This window comes from Rhinolophus sinicus, linkage group LG03 (genome assembly GCF_036562045.2).
Source record: "Rhinolophus sinicus isolate RSC01 linkage group LG03, ASM3656204v1, whole genome shotgun sequence".
In the NCBI taxonomy this organism is placed as follows: Eukaryota; Metazoa; Chordata; class Mammalia; order Chiroptera; family Rhinolophidae; genus Rhinolophus; species Rhinolophus sinicus.
This window is the reverse complement of record NC_133753.1, coordinates 119,426,125-119,448,194: the sequence shown is the minus strand read 5'-3', so window position 1 is coordinate 119,448,194 and position 22,070 is coordinate 119,426,125.

Here is a 22,070-nt window from a genome sequence, read left to right as displayed (position 1 = left end):
GTATGACTTATGTGATATAACACAAATGCAATCATTTTGCTGGAAGAGAATGAGTTAGTATAGATTTGTAAAATCTTGGGACACTTTCATTGGCAGGCTAAGGATAAAACAATCTATCTGTAGTTTAGTATTATACTGTTGAATTTATTATTCTACAGTTTCCTGGGTTCTTCCACTCATGACAGGATACCAGATGATTATTTCTACTTTTGCCCTGTGACTTCTGTGACTGTAGCAATGGTTAACTCAACTCAATGGACTTTATTTCTGCTTAAAATTTCCATATACCTGTAGTGTTTCAGTGAAGGATAAAGCAGCAATGAATCTATTCAAGCAGGAAGGAAAAAAACAAAAAACAAAACAAATAAAAATCCCCAATAACTTCTGACAACCAAATAACATAAAAGTCAGGGTATTGAAATTTAAAACAATACTTTTTTCCCCCTGGGGAAAAAAAATAAAAACAGAAAAAAACTGCTAAAATAATTTAATACAGGGAAAAACTTACATGGCCTAAAGCTTATTTGATATTAATTTCATGACAGAGGTTTATTTTTATTTTAGAAAATGAATTAATAACTATGAAGCAACATGAAAAGCAAATTGGCATGATGTATAGGAAAGAACATGACCTGTAGCCTGAAGACTATAGCCTGCAGACTATGTCAAAATTTCAAATCCAATCCCTAAATGTCAAATTATATACTTCATGATCATTGGTTCTTTACCCATAATAAGAAAGTAGTAATATTGACCTTACAAGGTTAAAATGTATGTCTATACTAATGTCTGTTGCCAAGAAATTAACATAAGAAATGTTAATTTCCTTCCTTAATTATGAACAGGCCACCATGAAAGTATTCAAAAGAATAACAACAACAACAACAACAACAACAACAAAAATCCACCAATACCATTACTTCCACAAAACAGAGAGGGATGGTGAAGGAAAAACAGGATGTAAGTAACTAAACTAAATGTTTAAAAATTTGTTTTGTTTAAAAATTGTTTGAAGAATAATTGGATGATAAAAAAGAAATAAAAAGCATCCAAATTGAAAGGGAAGTCAGAAAGCTATCTTTATTTGTAAATAACATATAATATTTTATTTGAAAAACCCTAAAGATCCACTATACAACTACTAGAATAAGCTCAGGAAGGTCACAAGATACAAAATTAATATACAAAATTCAACTGAATCTCTATATACTATCAATGAACAATCTGAATATGAAATTTCAAAACCAGATTATATTCCAGATACCATCAAAAAGAGTAAAATACTTAGGAATAAATTTAACAAAAGAAAAACAGGACTTCTACTTAGACAATATTGTTGAAAAATTAAAGATGATCTAAATAAATGGAAAGACTTCCCATGATCATGGATCAGAATACTTAATATTTTAAGATGGCAACATTCCCTGAATTGATCTACAGATTTAACACAGTCCCTGTCAAAAGTCACAGCTGGCTTTTGTAAAGAAGTTGACAAACCAACGCTACATTTTATATAAAAATCAAAGGACCTAGAATAGTCAAACAATCTTGAGAAAGAAGAAAATTTGAGGACTTACACTTTCTGATATCAAAACTTACTACAAAGCTGTAATTATAACCAAGACAACAGTGTACTGGCATCAGGATATATATACAGGTAAATGGAATTGAATTGAGAGTCAGAAATAAACCCGTGCATTTATGGTCAACTGAACTGTAACAAAGTTGACTAGAAAATTCAAGAGGGAAAAGTTAGTATTTCAAGAAGTGGTACTGGGATGATTGGATATCCCCACACAAAAGTATGAATTTGTGCCCCTACCCTACACCACATCCAAAAATGAACTCAAAATGAATCATACAACTAAATTTAAGATTCAAAACTATAAAACTCCTATAAGAAAACATAGCAGTAAATCTTGTTGAATTTTGGTTAGGCAATGGTTTCTCACATACCAGAATGAAAACATAAATGATAAAAGAAAAAGCAGATAAATTGGACGTCATCAAAATTTTAAACTTTTGCACTTCAAAAGAAACCATCAAGAAGTCAAAAGAAAACCCTCAAAGTGGGACAAAATATTTGGAAATCATATATCTGATAAGGGACTTATATCCAGAATATAGTATAAACAATACTAACAATTCAAAATAAGAAGGTGAGAAATATCGTTTAAAAATAAGCAAAAGATTTGAATAGACATTTCATCAAAGACGATATTGCAGTGGCTAATAAGGACATGAAAAGATATGCAACATCAATATTCAGTAGAGAAATGTGAATCAAAGCTACAATGAGATCCACAATACAAAATGAATCAATACCACTTTATACCTATATAGAATGGCTGTAAATGCAAGGATGGACAATAACAAATGTTGGTGAGGATGTAGAGAAATTGAAATCTTGGTATACTGTTGGAGAGACTACAAAATGGTGCAGCCACTTTGAAAATGATTTTAGCAGTTTCTCAAAATATTAAACATAGAGTTACCATATGACCCAGTAATTCCATTCCTATGTATCTATCCTAGAGAAATCACAAGGTGTTCCCACACAATGATTTGTACACAAATGTTCGGAGTAGCATCATTCATAATAGTTAAAAAGCAGAAACAACCGAAATGTCCATCAATGGGCAAAGAGATACTCAAAATGTTACATATCTATAAAATGTTATAATAATCAGCTATAAAATATAATGAAGTATTGATACATGCTTCAACTTAGACTAATTTCACTTGTGCTAAGTGAAAGAAACCTGATACAAAAGACCACATATTATATGATACTATTAATGTGAAATACCCAGAAAAGGGAAATCAAACAGACAGAAAGCAGATGGGTAGGAATAGGAGTAACCACAAATGGGTAGATTTCCATTGTGGGATGAAGAAAATATTTTTAAATTGATTGTGGTAATGGTTATAAAACTCTGTAAATATACTAAAAAACTGAATCTTATATTTGAAACAGGTGATTTTATGATATATACATTATATCTTAATAAAGCTGTCAAAAATGTTTAGAGAAAAAATGTTATCAGAAAATGGAATCTGGTAATATTTTTAGTATTGTTATTTAGTTGTTAGCTTGAAACTTTTTTAAAAAAATTGAGAAATTATGAGATAATTCTGCTTCTAAATCATCCTCTGTGCCCTTGGGAATCCTTGTGGATTCCCAAGGTGGAAAAATGATGCAAATGTAATACAGAAGATTTTAAATAGAAACTTTATAGTCTAAACTTGATTAGAATGATTAATTCATGAAGTATCAACTCATAGAGCATGTCACATAGATATAAATGATAGATATAGATATGCAGATGTATTTGTGTGATCTTATTTTTTGTTTTTGTTCTTATTGATATTGTTTTTTAAACTTTGTGACATTTTTATGACTTGGTATATAAATTTAAACCAATCATAAGTATTGTACGTCTGGTTTCTTTGGTTGTATTTCTGTCTTGTTTCTTACATTACTTTTTAAAGATGTACAATATTTACATTATTGTCTGCAATGGTCATCTCCTACTATTCTGTCTTAATTACATAATTAAATGGATTTATGCTCATAACAAGTTCTTGGAACAAAGAAACCACACTCCTAAATTTGTTCTTTTGATTTATCACTTGTTTGTCTGGATTCTCATCAGTTCTTTCATACTTCAGACCATCTAAGTAAGATTTATCAACAGTTGCAGAGAAGAAATCTTTAATATATGGTTTCATAAGAATAAACAATTGAAATTCTAAAAGAAAAGAAAATATCAATATTCCAGTGACCATGGATGACTGCAATTTTTTTCAAAGAATTACCTCCAAAATGTATTTGATTCCTAACTGTATCACCAGTGGAATATTCAAACTTTCAAGAAATAGAAAATTTTTGTGTTACATAAATTGTTCTAGCACTCAAAAAGAAAGCAAACTTTTTTAAAACAGTGTAGAATTTACACAGTTATCAACAAACAATAAGAACATAATATATTAAATAGCCCCCAAAAGATCATATTGTACATTAGAATTTGACAAAGTTTGGAACCTTCTGATTATATGTTACCATTTCCACCAGAATTCAATAGACATCTTTTGTTTGGCTGCGTCTATGCATTTCCTGAGAAGACAGTAGTGAATGCTAATATTAGAGACATTTACTTGGGCTTGTTATAAATTAGTCTCTTTCCCCTCTATTTAAGTCCATAATTAATGGAATGTTACTCATTATTTAGTTGATCCCTAAAAATAAATGACTTGCCTTTAGTGCTATATTTATATAAAATGTCTTTAAGTAAATTTTAGTTTTTTTCCTGTTTCTTTGGTTTTATAATCTTGACAAGTGGATAGGAAATATTTGAACATATATTTTGGGTTTTCTGTACTTAGAAAACTTAATTATTATAAAGCTACGACTTTTCTATTCCTCAATTATATTTTGTCTATAGTCTTGAATTTGTTTTAGAATTGAAATCAACATTTGATTTAAATATCCCAAACAATAGTAGTCTCCGTTAAATAGAAAATTATTATTACATTGCTAGAGAATTAGGTCGTTAAGTAAAATAAAGAATTTTCATTTAAACAAATCGATATTTTTCAGAACAAAATATCTTACATATTCTAGAAAATATATCTTCTAATGTGTTTGTAATATGGCTATCGGAATTGAATTGTATTCCTAATCTCTATACTAACTAATTGTGGGAAATCATTATGGTGCCTCAATTCTCTCATTAGTATGATCGTCGTATTATCTTCCTTGTTATCTACCAAAGCAACACAGTATGCTTTCCTAATCACATGTGGTCATTATATTTCTAAGTAAATTATTTCCCCACCAAACGTAAGTAAAAGTTGGCATCCTTCAAAAATTCTGCTTGCAAACTTCAGCAGTTGAAAATTGCTTTTCTGATGTTATCTAAACTGGGCTTCAAAGACTACTTTGCTTATTATTAACGTTTATCTCCTTTAGCTTATGCTCAACTTTTTGCTTTTTCCCCCTAAATTCCTTAAAATGTTCTTACATTGGATTTTCAAGCACCACTGTCCTAGTCTTTTGAAAACTTGAACTTTAACAGCTTCATTTACCTTTATCAACTGAAATTCAACTTCTTCCCTAATTCTCACATCAACTACCAGAGTAACTTTATATTTTACTATGGTCACCTGATTTTTCTTCTAGAAAAACGTTACCTCCCAGATCAAATTCAGACTTATCTTCCCCCCACCAGGTTATCCACAAATGACCATGCAGTCATATGAGGGTTATACCTTGATTCATTAATATGGATTTTTCAGGCTGTGTATTAATTAGTAATTGCATACAGCTGTTAGTAACAGAGTCCTGACTACAGTATTTTTTTTTAATCTCATGGTTTATATTCTTATGTAAAATAGGAGGTTATGTATTCTAGTCCTGCTATGTCAGCTCTACAAAGTTATTAAGGAACAAACTTCTATTTCTTCATTTTCCACCACCATCTTAGCATGTCTTCTGCTCTCAAGGTTATAAAATAGCTGCTGGATTTCCAGCCATCACATTCATTTTCCAGGAAGGTAAGGGGTTGTCATGTGAAAGACCCTGCTCGCTGCGCCATTTGTCATGTGGGAGACCCTGCTCGCTGCGCCATTTGTCATGCAGGGAGGCCTGCGGGGTCTCTGCTCCCGCTCCCCACACAAGAACGCAGGATATGGTGAGGCCAAAAAGGAACACCCACGGAGCCATAGGTAGGGGAGTCATACCACTATATTCTCTCTGGCGGCACTATACTCTCACTGGAGGCTGGATCCACACTGTCCGCAAACCGCCATCCACGCTTGCCAGCCTAGCCGCCATCTTCTTGCTAGCGCCATTCTTCTCTCTCTCCTTCCCTCTCTCTGCTAGCGTAGCCACAGCAGTTATATTAGTGGGCAATGGCTCACTGGTTACAGCTGATGGCCAACTAGCCACAGCTGATGGCCATGCAATCACAGTTGACGGCCATTTACTACCTGAGCCAGCACCTGTCTATGTGAGGCCGAGAGCCTGGAAACTGCTTTCTGGGGCTCTGTCCCCACAGGGGTACAACAAAGAATTCTCCCAGCCAAGTGTAAGTCCTTTAAAGAGCTGTTTGGGAAACCTCATTCAATGGCTTTCATTTGTATCTCATTAGTCACTCCTCAAGGTAACCAAGGTGAGAAAATGGAATCTTCCAGCTGGACCCACTGGTGCCCCACATGACATCAGAGAACTATTACTGCATTTGGGAGGGCCATTTATGCCCGATGGGCAGCTCTATTTCCAAATTATCAGGTTAGATTTGAATAAATATGATCTCTACATTTGCAATAGCTAAACTACTTTTTTTTTAAATTGTGGTGTTTTCCTTAAAATAAGAAGAGATCATATTTGCTTTTATAAACTTTTAAAGTTTGTCACTTGAGTATTTGTGTTTGTATGTAGTCTCTTTATTATAAACACAGTGTAATATATGAGTCTCAGCTAATTGGAGGTGGAAGTTTCCAGTCCTCCTTCTACTCCCATAGTGATTTGGTTTGTCCTTTGATTCCTGGGAAAATACCAGACATTTTAACATACGTTATCATAATTTTATGCTTTGCTTGGTTTCAAATTTGCCTTCAAAATAGTCTTGGCTCTATACCCTTCCATATGTTTAAAAATTACTCCAGAGAAACCTATTGGGATTTTGGTTGGGATCACATTGAAATTGTAGACTGATTTGGAGGGAACTGATATCTTTTCAAAGTTGAGTCCTCCTGTTCATGAATTTGGTATTTCTCTCCATTTACTCATTTCTATTACTTTTTTATTCTATTTCTTACAGTTTTGTTGAGGTACCTATAATGTGCAATAAACTGCACATATTTAAAGTGTACAAACTGATGAGCTTTAGTATATATATAAACCCATGAAATCATCACCATATCCAAGATAATGAACATTTTCATCATCGTTAAAATCTTCCTTCTGCCACTTTGTAAAACTTTATTTTTTCCGAATCCATCTACATACAAACACAAATCTGCTTTCTGGCCCTGTATGTTAAATTTAATTTTCTAAAATTTTATGTAAATGAAATAAATCAACGCATGCTCCTTTTTTTTGGTCATGCCTCTTTCACTCAGCATGATTTTGAGATTCATCCATGTTATTGCATTTATCAATAGTTTATTCCTTTTACTGATGAGTAATATTTCATTTTATGGCCACACTACAATGTTTTATTTATTAATCTATAAACAGATATTTGGATTGTGTCCAGTTTGGGAATTACTGAGAATAAAACTGCTATCATCTTTTATATACAAATCTTTGGTCGATGTATGTCTTCATTTTAATTGGACAGCTATCTAGGAGAATAACTAGGTTGTATGATAAGATTCTGTTTATTTTTTAGGAAACCGCTGGACTGTTTTCCAAAGAGATTTCAACATTTTGTATTCTCACCAGCAGTATATGACAGTTGATTTCTCCACACTCTTGCCAATACTTGGTATGCTCAGTGTAATTTTATCCATGTAGTGAATATATACTGGTTTTTCATTGTTGTTCTTTTAGAGCATGTATAGTGGTATTTCTTTGGAATTTTATTTGTATTTGCCTAATGACTAATGATGTTGAACTTTTCCTAATGTATCTATCTGTTTTCCATGAATCTTTTTTGGTGAAGTGTCTGTCAAAATAATTTGTCTATTTTTTCATTGGGTCATCATATATTAATGAGTTATAAAAATTATTTTTGTACTCTAGGTACAAGTCCTTTGTTAGAGATGTGTTTTGCTAGTATTTTCTCCCAATTAGTGTCTTGCCTTTTAATTTTTTAAATGGTGTCTTGGAAACAAATATTTTTAATTTTGATGAAGTCCACTATATATTATTTTTCTTTCCTACTTCATGTGTTTAGTTTTTTATCTAAGAAATCTTTGCCTTTGTTATCTTTTCTTACATTTCTTATCAAAGAAAATTTCTGTGATTTTCTCATTTTCTTTTGGAAGCTGTCAAATTTTGCTTTTAACAGACAAGTCTATGATCCATTTCAAAATTGATGTTTGTATATGGATGAAGTAAGGGTCAAGGTGAATATTTTTACATATGGATATCTAATTGTTCCAGCACCATTGGTTGAAGAGACTATCTTTTCACATTTCACATTTCTTTAGCATATTTACCATTGTCAAAAATTAATTGATTATATATGTTACCCATATATGTGGTCTACAGTCATGTATCACTTAATGATGAGGGTGCATTCTGAGAAATGCATTGTTAGGTGATTTCACCATTGTTTGAATGTCATAGAGCACACGTACACTAATCTAGATGGTACAGCCTACCGCACACCTAGACTATATAGTGTAGCCTAGGAGCTACAAACCTATACAGCATGTTACTGTACTGAATACTGTAGTTAATTGGAAGGCAATGTTAAGTATTTGTGTATCTAAACATAGAAAGTATAGTAAAACTGTGGTATAAAAGATAAAAATGGTCCACCTATATAGGACACTTTCCATGCATGGAGCTTGCAGGACCGGAAGTTGCTCTGGGTGAGTCAGTGAGTGAGCAGTGACTGAACATGAAGTCTAGGACATGACCGTACACTGCTGCAGACTTTATCAACACTGTCCCACAAACCTGCCCCTCCTTCCTTCTGATGGGGTCAGAAACAGAACATCGAAGCTGTCAATGCTGCTTCATGAATAGGGCTGTGGCTGGACGGATTGTAAATACAGAGGAGAAACTGGCTGGAAAAGGCATAGATCAGCATAATAGTAACTTAGGAAGGAGTGAAAGGTGGCCTGAGCTTCAGTAGGAATAAGAAATCAAGTTGGAGAGATAAAGGAAGATAGGGGATTGTTATGGCAATGTGGTTTTGGCTATTGCATGTTGGAGCACTGGTCAGATTAGGAACTTTGGGGAGAGAGAGAGAGAGAGAGAGAGAGAGAGAGAGAGAGATTGTTTAACATGGAGCAGGTGTAGAACTGAGGACTCGATATTTCGGCTTTGGAAATGTGTTTTTACTTCCATTGACCCTATCTGGCACAAAGGGCTCTCTCTGGCATAGAACTGATGGAAGAAATAAAACGTATCTGTGCTTTACATCATTACAACCTGAAAATATTTCCAATGTATGGGGATAGGCTGGGTCCACACTACCACAGAAAGTCTTCATTAAAGTGGTAGTGACACTTAATATCGGTAAAGTAGCACTTGTCAGCTTGTGTCCTTGTGCGGGACCTTAGGTACTCAACAAAGAATTTACAGCTATGCTCTCTGAGGACCATTAAGCTAATGCGGGGGCGGGCCGTGGTGCCCTCTGAATGTGTAATGTTAGGGGCACAGGTTCCTCAGTGCTGAGATTGGCCGGTGACTGACTGATTGGGATGTCATCTGTGCACTGAAAATTGAGGTGCAGTGAGCGGGAGGGAATCTATATCATCAAGCCCCACAGATATTGCTTCCAAAAGAGAAAAAGAAAAAAAAAACATCAAAATCCTCCTGAACCCCATATCCTTCCATTTCTTACAGGAAATTCAGTTCTATTAAAATCTTATGAGACCACCCTAGTATACGTGGTCCGCTGTTCACCAAACATCGTTATGCAGTACATTACTGTATTTTTCTGTATTTTATTATTTCCTATTCACCCACTGTATGCTTAAGTTTATATAAATATTACACTGTATGAATGACTATAAATTTATAAGTATTAAAATAGTAGCCTAAGTTACTACTATACATGGTTATCTTTTACAAAATTGTTTTGATATCCTTCGTCCTTCATATCATCATATGAATTTTAGAATTTCCTCAATATCTACCAAAAATGTCATGTATTTTAATTGGGATTGAGTTAAATCTATAGATCTACTTGGGAAGAATTGACATTTTAACATTATTAAATCTTCAGTGGAAGGAGAACTGACTCTGGGTGGTGAACACACAGATGATGTATTATAGAAATGTGCACTTGAAACCTATATAATTCTAATAACCAATGTCACCCCAATAAATCAAATTTAAAAGAAAAATCTTCAAATCCGTGAATGTGATACAACTCTCCATTCACTTAGGTCATGCTTAAATTACCTCAAATTTCTGGATTTCAGTGTTCAGACATCCTTTGTCAAATTTACCTCTATTTCATATTTTTGTGTTATCATAAATGGTATTTTAAATTTCATTTTCTGATTCTTTACTGCTAGGATATACAGACACTTTTTTTTTATATATATATATTAACATGTATCTTAAAAACTTGCTAAACTCACTTGTTAGTTATTTATTGTTTTTGCCAGTTTCTTAGGATTTTCTACATAATTATGTTGTCTGTGAATAACCACAGTTTAATTTCTTCTTTTCCAATCTATGCCTGTTATTTCCTTTTCATATGTAATTGCACCAACTAATACATACACAACAATGTTGAATAGAAGTGGCAATTGCAAATATTCCTGCTTTTTTTCTGATCTTAAGGGCTGGGGTGGGGGGAAGAATTTAATCTTTCATTATTGTATCTGATGTCACAGGTCATTTTTTGTAGATACTCTTCCTTAGACTAAATGAGATTCCTCTATTCAAAATGGCTGTTAGTTTCAGTCATGTGTGTATTAAATGTTTCCAAACGCTGTTTCCCCCCAACTACTGAGATGATCATATGGTTGTTCTCATTTAGTCTTTAATATTGAAAAATACACTGGTTGATTTTCAAATGTTAAATCAACCTTACATCCTGGGACAAACGCCATTTGGTGATAATATACTATGTGTTTTATATATTGTTGGGAACTGTAATATATTAATATACTAAATACTAAACTCATGTTAACTTTTACATCTATCTTCATGAGGAATATTGGTTTCTAGTTTTATTGTCTTGTAATATCTTTGTCAAGTTTTGGTCTCAGACTAATTAATTCTCACACCATAAATTTACTTGGAAGGAGTTTGTTCCTCTTCTACTTCCTAGAAGAGTTCATGCAGAATTACTAATTTGTACCTACATGATTGATAGAATTCACTTTTCAAAGAAGTAGCTTTTGACTTCATTGATTTTCTTACTGGTTTTCTCTTTTCAATTTCTTTGATTCCTGTTTTTACCTTTATCCTTTTCTAACTTCAGCTGTTACTGGGTTTAATATGTTCTTCTTTCTCTAGTTTTTTTGTTTTGTTTTGTTTTGTTTTTTGTTGTTGTTGTTTTTTGTTTTTAGGTACAAGATTATATTACTGATTTGAGATCTATTTGTTCATTTTTAATACCCTAACTTATTTATTTATTTATTTATTTTCTTTACTTTGATTATTATTTATTCTCAGTCTGCCAAATCTTCTCTTTTAAATGGTTTGAGTATGATTGGGAAGTGTTTAAGTATCATTTTTATTGGCTTCATCTCTTCTTTATTCTAAGATGTGCAATTAATTTTGCAATGGATTTGCATTTAATTTTTTAATTTAAAGTTTATTGGGGTGACAATGGTTAGTAAAGTTACATAACTTTCAGATGTGCAATTCTGTAATACATCTTCTATATATCACATTTAATTTTAAATGTTTAGGACAGAAGTTACATTGACTCAGTGGGCAATCAGACATTCTAGTGGTATATGTTGTCCCTTTTTAAACTTAAATTGAATTATTTAACAGGTTTTAAAAGCCTCATTTATTCAGATATTAAATGTTTTACTTTCCACATGTAGTTTACATATTTTCCAAGAATAACGTATTTTGATAAAACTAAACTCCACAATGACATGCACGGACTAAGCCTGAGTTGAATGTGTTTATAAACAGCCAGTGCTATGGGAGGACACTTGACTGGTTCTTAGAAGATTATTTAACATCTTAGGGCTTCAGAATATATAGAGAGGTTTGATTAGGCCATTTTGAAAGACGTTTTCAGCTCTAATTATATGTGCCTATGAGTGTACCTATAACTTACACAATTCTCTATTTTACATGTCTTTTATTGAGTGCAAGGTTAAAAGTGTTCACACTCATCTAACTGATTTGCTACTCTTTTGACCTACCTCATCCCATGTGAAAAGGTGCAAGTAACTTACATTCTTCCTCCCACCAATTCCACACATGCACTGCATAGTACAGTTTACTTTAAGTCATAAATAAATATTAAATAAACATGTAAGCAAAAAACATGTTTAAGAATAATGATCACAAAACCATATAAATATATAACAGCAGGCACCATATTTAGCACACTATAGTGATTACCTTATTTAACCCTCATAATAAGATTATGCATAGGTTGTATTCTATTGGTATTGTATAAATGAGAAAATTATGTTTAGAGAGATCAGGTAACTTGACAAAGCCAGTAAAAGCAAAGCAAGGGTTCCTTTATACGCTACATTGAAAATGATTTCTATGTTCTTTGACATTTATAAAATTATAAGTCACACTCTCATTTTTAGTTTTCCACTAGCAAATGAACAAAAAGAAATGTCTATGTAAATTAGGTGGTTTAGAACAGTATAGTGTTAATCCACTATTTTCTCAATATCAGATTCTAAAAATATGTATACCAGACCTATACAATGCCCTTGGGTTTTCATATGAAACATCAGGAAAATTTAAACATGTTGACTTGAGCTACAACATTCTTAATCTGCTTGTGTGTTGCTGGAGTGAGTGAAATACACGAAAGAAAAAAAAAAACAGATAAAGAGCAAAGCAGAGAGGCTAAATCAGAGCAGAAAGGGAGGGAAGTAGAGCAGAAGAGAAAAAGGCAGAAAATGGCAGCGCTCATCAAATTTTTATGCTTTCCTCCCCTTTTCCATTTTATTAGCTCTGCACCTTTGGTAACTCTAATATATTATACTGTCTTCATTCAAATCACTTCAAAAATTAAATCCCTCCCTCCCATCTCCCACCAGACTTCTTAGGATTAAAATTTTATCTAAGAGTGCTGCTCATGGATAAAGACAATGGGAGCAGGGAAGAATAAGACAAAGGAAAAGAAACACCATCACAACTTTAAGATAGGTTCACCTTTTTATCTAATGTTTTACATTTTTCTTTTGATTGGACAGGCACAGAATATTTCTAGCCAGCACCTCACAGCCTGTCAACATTCGAATACTTCATAATTTATAAAACAGCTTTCTTCCCCCAAAAGCTCAATATGCTTTACAGATACCTCATTGATGCTCAAAATATTCCTTCAGGGAACATAAGCAACAAAAATTATTATGTGTTTTACTAGGGGCAGGGAAAGACTCACGCAACATGAATCCATTATCACTAGTGAGTTACAGAGAACTAGGGACTTCAAATCTAGTTCTGCTACCTCCCTGACTGCATAGACTATAAAGAAAGATGAAAAGGACTGAGTCCTGGCATTCAGGGAAGAAAGGCAGGTTAACAAGTAGCTATCAACTGCCTACCTAACCTCTCCACTTGGATGTCTAGTAATTAACTAACTGAATATGGTGTCCAAAACAAAATCCTTGATTTTCTTCTAAAACCACTTCTTTTTCCTGTATTCTCATCTCATTATAGGGCTACGATCCATCTAGTTGATCAAGCAACTGGTAGTCATTCATTATTTTTCCTTTTCTCCCACTTCCTCCAACATTGATTCTACACAGATGCACGATGCACTTCTATCCCTCTTGTTGATAATGCTGTAGTCCACACATTATTCATTTTAACAGTCTCATAACAACAGAAAATTGGAAATTTTCCAATATCTACTACTACAATGCCTTTGTGTTACTGGGATTAATGGCATTATCATCCTCCTGACCACTGTTATACTCTCCCTTCTCCCATTCTAAATTCTCTCTACACCACAATCCACTCTCAGTAAAACAGGAAGATTAACTGGGAATGTAGTTGCAATTTTTATCAGTTACAAATCTAAGTGGTTAAAAGAAATCAAATAATTCTACAGTTTCATTAGAAAAAAAGTCCCCTGGTTCATAGGCATAGCAAGCTCCTCAGAGATAATCACTTTCAATTCATTTAATATTTATGATGTGTGTGTGTGTGTGTGTGTGTGCGTGTGTGTGTCTATTGAACATACCATATCTATATACTACTCCTTGATTTTTCATTTTGAGGTATTATCTATTCACTTCCATCTATGGAATATGAAGATTTAGCTCTGTTACCATTTCCCTCCCCTCCATATATTTACTGCCTATACTTTATTGTTCTGAGATACTTTTAATCATAATTTTGGTAATGTAACTATGTAGTATTTACATTATTTTGACTGCATAAATGCTACTTAAAGCTGAGCTGCACATATTTAGTTATTCTAGATATTTACAATAAATTTAACCCCACTCTCTCCCAGCTGTGAGATTTTCCTTACATATATCCAAACACATTATGTAGCATTATGTAGTCTCTCAGTTTCATCTTCTTTTCTTAAAGAAATTTCTAACCCTGTCCTCTCTCCTACTCTCTCTGGACTGGTTGGTCTTTCAACCTGGTACTCACATGTCATTCTGGTATCCTCCTTCATCATCACCCTGAAGATTCCCTTTGCTGTTCTCTAGTGTCTATGCTGTTTCACAGACCCGATGCTTCCTTTCCTTTTTTTTTTTTTAATTGACTTCTCATTTTTGTCAAGTACATTCTCTATCAGCTGTCTGAGAGAAAATGAGAGGTAAATTTTTTTAACATCTGGCCTATCTGAAAATTTCTTTTTCTCTCCTTACTCTTAATTGATATATATATTTTTAATTAAAGTTTATTGGGATGACAATTGTTAGTAAAGTTACATAGGTTTCAAGTGCACATTTCTGTAATACATCATCTATATATGACATCGTGTGCTCACCACCCAGAGCCAATTCTCCTTCCATCATCATATATTTTTACCCTCGTCTACCACCCTCCTCCCCCTTACCCTCTGGTAACCACTAAACTATTGTCTGTGTCTCTGAGTTTTTGTTTCTTCATTTGTTTGTCTTGTTCTTTCATTGCTTTCAGTTTTATATACCACATATCAGTGAAATCATATGGTTCTCAAACTTTTCTGTCTTATTTGGCATAACATAATAATCTCAAGATCCATCCATGTTGCCATTTGCAACAACATGGATGGATCTTAATTGATAATTTAGTAGAGTAAAATATTCTAGATTCTAGAATGGAAAGCATTTCACTCAGAATTTTGAAGGAATTGCCTCAGTGTCTCTTAGCTTTCAGTATTGCTGCTAAAAAGTCTGAAGACCCTGTGATTCTGATCATTTTCATGAAACTTTTCTTTTTGTTAATTCTAGGTTTATCTGAACTGTTCTGAAATTTAACAATAGTGTTCCTTGATACACATAATTTTTATCTACTGTACTGGTTACTTGAATCTTTTAAGTTTGGAAATTCATAACATTTATTTCCGAGAAAATTACTTCCTTGACAATCTCTCCTCCTCTATTTTCTCTTTGTAGAATGCCTATTATTTGGAGGGTGGACCTGCTTAAGCACTCTGATTTTGTTGATTTTAATCTCTCATTTTCTATCTCTGACTTTTTTCTCTATTCTCTGGGAGCATTCGTCAATTTGATCATCCAATCCTTTTAGTTGGCATTCTATTCCAGTATATGTTAATGTTACAAGATCTCTGTTTTACTTAATTTATGCAATTGTATTTAGAGTTATTTGTGCAGTACCTTCTAGTATCTAGTTGAAGATATTAGATTTCTTAAGGTTTTTTTTTTCCCCTTGAATAGTTTCAGTTTTCCCAAATCCATCATCTTTAATTATAAGTGCTGGAATCATCTTTTAAAAAGCTTAAATAATGTTTTATTTCCCCCCTGCCCCCATTAAAACCTTCCAATGTCATCCCACTCCACTTACAATAAAGCCTAAATTTCATTCCATGGATTAAAATATTGAAAATAATTTGGTTCTTGACTACCTCTCAAATTCACCTCATCTCATTCCCATAGCTAATAGAAATTCAGGTATCTGTTAAGCGAGTGTGGTAAGATTCAAGAACAAATTTATGAAACTTTGAATTCATCATGATTTTTCCATTCATCACACTATTTATCTGCTGGTGTAGAATGTCAATCTATTTCTCACTCCAAATCATCCTACCTACCACTGCAAGTTGGACTTCCTGAAGTACTGCCTAATCATGTACTTTTCCTGTAAAACCATTCCGACCCTTCAGTGACCAATGAAAGAAAAGTAAAGGTATGGTCTAGTAGTCAAGGCTCTCCTAAATAGGACCTCAACCTAACTCTCCATTCTTGCCTATAAAAGTGCTTACTGGTAGACATGAATAATCTCATCTGCTTATTCTCAGTGAGTGGGACCAAATTAATGAGTTATCGCCATCTGAAAAGACTAAGGAAGAGTCATTGAAAATGTCATTTTTTTTAATGTTAGAATGCAGAGTGTGTGCTCATTCAAAAATTTTAGTGTAGAATAATTTTACTCAAAATAGTACCAGATTCTCCTTGCATAGTGAAAAGGTGGTCAATAAGTAACTGGTAGCATAGGAAGGTTTAAAGTGGAGTTTGGAAATGAGACTGCAGGAGGAGACAACAGGGAAGTTGGGTTGGACCGTATAGTAACAGATATAACCCAGATGTAAACATAGCCACTGGTTAGTAGCTATACTAGAGTCCTGTTTCAGTCGCAAGGAGGAATTAAAGGAAGAAGGGAAGGAAGGAAGGAAGGAAGGAAGGAAGGAAGGAAGGAAGGAAGGAAGGAAGGAAGGAAGGAAGGGAAGGAGGGAGACTGGACATAAGGATGCAATTACCTATGCATTCTTGTTCCTAGTCCTAGATAGTCCTTAAATCTACCAAGAAGAATCTCCTTCCCTTGAGCACCACCCTTATTTACAACACTATTCTCTCTAATAGGGCCTGCAGAAATAGCCTCCTAATTGATCTCTACACATCCAATCCTGTCCATCTCTACCGCACTCTTTACACAGCACTTAGAGGAATCGTGAAATCCAAATCTGATCATGTCACCGTCCTGCTGAAATCCTGTAACTACCTCCAGTTTCTCTTGGAATAAACCCAGAATCTTTAACTTTGACTAGGAGGTCTTGCATATTCCAGCCCTGGAGTGAGTCTACGGTATTTTTATGTACTACTCTTCTCCCTGGTCCTTTATAGTCTGCTAATTACTGTTCACCTTTCAGAAAACAGCTTAAGTGTCACCTCCAGAGGGAAACTTTCCCTGACCTAAAGATTACATTAAGCTCTCCTATTTCCCCATGGTATCATACACTTCTCCTTGGTAGCACACACCACTCCTATAATTTGTTATTTAATATCCCCCATCCCCTAGGTTTAAGGTACATGAAATAAAATGCTTAGCCTTATTCCAGGTTTATAATGTATACTTAATAATTATTATTATTGTAGTAATAACAAAAGCTATTTCTTGAATTCTTAATATGTTCCAGGTGCTCAGTGCTTTATCAACCTTCATTTATTTATCCCTATTTTAGGGTTGAGAAAACTGAGATACAGAATGATTACAGGAAAGCTTCAAAGCCCATGAGTCAGTAAAAATTGCTGATTCTGGAATAAGCTTACTGGGTTTAAATCCCAGCTCTGACACCTGCTGCATAATCTTAGGAAAGTGACAGGTAATAACAGTACTTATCTCATAGAGTTTTCAGAGGAATTAAATGACAGGGAGAATAAATAAAATTATTCATCACTGAAAATATTCAGTGTATATTTCTGGGTATGTGGTTCAAATAATTCAGTGTACTACCTCTAATTTTGAATCACTGGGATTTATACACATCAGTTCCCAGTAGCTTGAATCGCACTTACTTGGAAGTAGAATGAAAGTACTGTTTCAAATATACATGTTGTAGCCATTATTTATGGTGCAAGGACATGTGTATTATATACAGAGTGTAACCATGAGCCATTGTGCAGGAAATCTGAGCTCTCCTCAATGAATTGGGTTTTTCACAGCATCTGGAGTCAATACATTAAACAAAGCAGTGCTCACCAGTGCTAAAGTGAGAGGCAATATAATTTAGTACTTGAGGATCCCATGGGTGTGTGGTGTTTCCTTCCTCACATATGCCCTATTTTTCAGATCGTCAGCAATTCAATGGAATTTTTTAAGGATCATGTCCACAAAAATCATACTCCTGATTTTGCTCTTCCAAAACTATTTCCCTTGGAGAAGAAATCATGCATGCATAATTCTGTATCTTAACCTGATAAGATTGAGACTGAAATCAGCAATGCCATGGCTGTTTTCCCAGTGTAAACAACAAGGCACATCTGTACGAGCAAGCTCTCCCGTTTCTAGTTAGGAAACTAGAACAGCAGACTTTGGTGCACCCTTCGGTCTGCCTGGAGACTACAGTGGTTCAGAATTACGTGATAAGTGGGAAACAGCCCTTCTCTGGCACCTAAAGAGAGTTTATTACCTGCTCCTTTAGCGTCTTGATCACTCAAAGTAAAACTACTTCTGAGGGCCTTTTAGAGCTGCTCTTCAATTTCTTTTTACCCTCAGTGCATCATTATTTTCCTATTTTGAGAAGTGTTCACTTGAGACTTAACGATCTTCTTACGTGAAACTAGGTAGCTATATCCATATGTCCATAGCCAAGTTAGAAGTAGTTGTAGATTCCAAAAGAATACCATGAGTCTAGAATAGATTCTGCTTATTGATTAATTGATTGAACACAGAAGTGAGTAATTCAAAGGTATCAGCATTAAGTCTACATATAATTTTGCAGTGATAAGCTAACTGGAGATAAAACCGTTTAAACTCCAAAATCATAAGTGGAGATAAAACTGTTTAAACTCCTTAAAATCATAAGATAGAGTTGGTAAAAAAAAAATAGAGTGAAGTATTCTGGTAACATAGCAATCATATGGGGTTCCATTTCTTGCTGCTAATAATTCCAGTCTTCCTTGACTAGGACTAATGGCTGCTGGAGTATGAGATGCTTTGTTTCTACAAAAGTCTGCATGAAATCAGGCCTGGAAACCTGGAAAGTCTGAGCACTGGGAAAAATTGAGCTTTATGAGATCTGTGCATGCACAGAGGATATTTGGGATTAGCCTTCTACTAACATGTCATGATATGTCTATACCCCTCGCCTCCAACATACCAAAATGGTGCTGAAAGATTGGTATTAGACAATTCTACTGCAGTCCACGAAGCTAGACGAGATTGTAAATACATCTACAAGTCATAAAAATGGGGATGCAACTTAAGAATTCTATACTCTGTCAATATATTGTTCCCCTATCTAGGAAAAAGAAAATATCATGATATTCATTAATCTAAGAAAACAATTAAGAAGGGATTCAACAAATGAATCCAAAACAGAAAACTTACAGTGGATAAAAATGGAGAAATCAAGGAATAATAGTAAGCAATGACCCTTGAGATATGTCTGTCAAGATATATACCAGGGGTGCCAAAAAATGTATGCAAGTGGACACTTCGGTTAATGTTGCTCAAGCAGTAGTTTGCCATAATCAGAAGTGTCTGGACACTGATGGTAACCACTTTGAGCATCTCTTGTAATTGCAGAAATCAAACATGATTTGTATTCATATTTTGTTATCAGTATATATTGAGTATTACAATTTTAATACAGTTTTTTCCTTTCTTAAAATGTATACATGTTTTGGGCACCCTCTGTGTATAGTGTGTGTGCATTTATATATATTCATGAAGTATGCATAGGATATAATTTGGAAGAAAAATATATTGCATTTGATTTTGATACAGCAGATCACCACCCAGGACATATAGAACACACCTCAAATCCTTAGCAAGTTATTTCTTTCAATGGTGTAAATGATGAACAGTTACATACTATGAAACAATTCCTTGAGCATTTGCATTATAGTAGGAGATCTTTTAAAATGCTGTACAATTTGTGGAAAAAATAATATTTGGTGTGATTACAGAAAAATAGCAGGCTTCTGTTACAATAAGGGAAACCACAGATAAAGTTAAGAAACGGCTGATCAATTAGTTGAGGGAAGAAATTGCATAATATCTAAAACTTTTGAGGATATGCCTTTCAGTATAATCTTTTAAAATTTTTGCATTCTTATTAAATACTTTAGTTAACTGTCTTCAAGCAATATATCATTATACATTCAAATTTAGATGCATAATATATACATTTGTGTTTATATTATATATATAATACATACAAGTATGTACAATATTACCCTATATATACACTATATTATATACTACACACACACCTATATACTATACAGCTCAAGGAACTATATATCTTTGTTCTCTGGTTATATGGGCATAAGCTAAAACAAAAAATCGCTCAGGTGTAACATCTGGAATGAGGAAAGGTCAAGGGACCAAATGGAATGTGAGAAAAAAATACATACTGCAAGTAATTCACAGAACATTTATATTATTATCTAGCCACATTCTGCCTTCTACCTTAAATCTTTGCATCATGATGAAGAAATTGTACCTTTCACAGAGAAGCTCCCCTCCCTCATTGCACGTCTTCAGAGAAAGTGGGAAAAGGGTCCCTCTCCAAAATTCATTGTTTCAGAAAAGCAATATTCACACACAAACTAATACATAGTAATATGGGTGTTAGATCTTTCAGACTGTCCACAATCACATGAATGAGGCTGGACGCTGGGTAAAATGCATCCTTCCCTCCAAGCATGCCATTCCAGGAGATGATACAAATAGCAATATGATTTATCCACTGGAATAGACAAGTAAATAAGTTATGTTGTCATTATATAAAATGATGCCCTATGCAACATATTCTTTGTACTTTTCATTTAAAAAATTTAAATATAGTTAGAATAAAATTTGATGAACTTTCATTTACTCTCATAAAATAGTCATAGTCATAGCATTTAAAAAAAAAACTGAGGTAGAAAAATTGTCTACAACACTGTCTAGAGAATAGTATTGGAACTGAAATTTCAAAACTAGTGACTAATACCTCTGGAACACTTGTATTAAGTCATTTGGCTATTCTTGGGGTATAAGATGGAAAAACTTCAAAATAACTGCATAATGACTATATTTAATGTGAAGTAAATGAAAGATGGTAATAATGCTTCCTACCTTTTAAATTTTGTCTTCTTTTTCATTTTGTAAACTCTTACAACAAAGAAATGTGGGTAATTTGATATGAATAGATACAAATAAATAGATTTTGGCACAAACATCATGAACATCCAAATGCTATTATTTCTCTATTACATTGTTGTTTTATTCAACTAGCATTAAACTAGTGAACAATATATACTTAAATGCCTAATTAGAACAGGCCAAAATGTTTTTTTCCAAAAAATTATCTTAATTTTTTTTCTCCCCAAATGCTACTCAATTACCATCTACATGGCCAATTTTACTTCTTTTATACAAGACTCTGGGCCTAAAACTATCCTATTCAGAATTATAGATATCTAAAACTTGAAAGAACTCCATAAAGGAAATTCCACGATGACTTCCAGGAAAGTACCCTAGCAAAGCTTAATTGGCCCAGCCAAGACCATCAACAACTCAGACTTCACTGAAAATAGGTATTCATACCATTGTTCATAAAAACATCACATCATCTGACAACGCTCTGCATGCTGATTTGTATAAATGAATTAGTGACTCTCCAGACTTTCTCACTCAGTTCAATTTATACATATGCATACAGAATACTCTTCTATCCCCCAAACTCTTCAAGATTCAAGATTCTTCCTCAGATTATATCTTCCAAGATTAAAAATAAATAGATAGTGATATAGATAGACAGACAGACAGACAGATAGATAGATAAATTGATAGAGTGAAATGCCACAGGATAGTAAAGCTTTCATCGCACAATATGTATATAAAAGCTAATAGCACATTGCAAAATTGATTTTTCTGACAATAAATGAAAAATAAAATACAATCACTTTGCAAAGAAAGAAATAGTTAAGAATTCACTTTTCCAACTGACACCTAAAATTTATTAAACTTAAAAATAAGGTTAAGTTTAAAAGTTGCCTTCATTTCAACACGGAGTTTTTGTGAAACCTACTAAGTACCAGAATTGTGAAGACAAACACACAAGATAGAGATACAAATGCAAATAACTATATAGCAAATC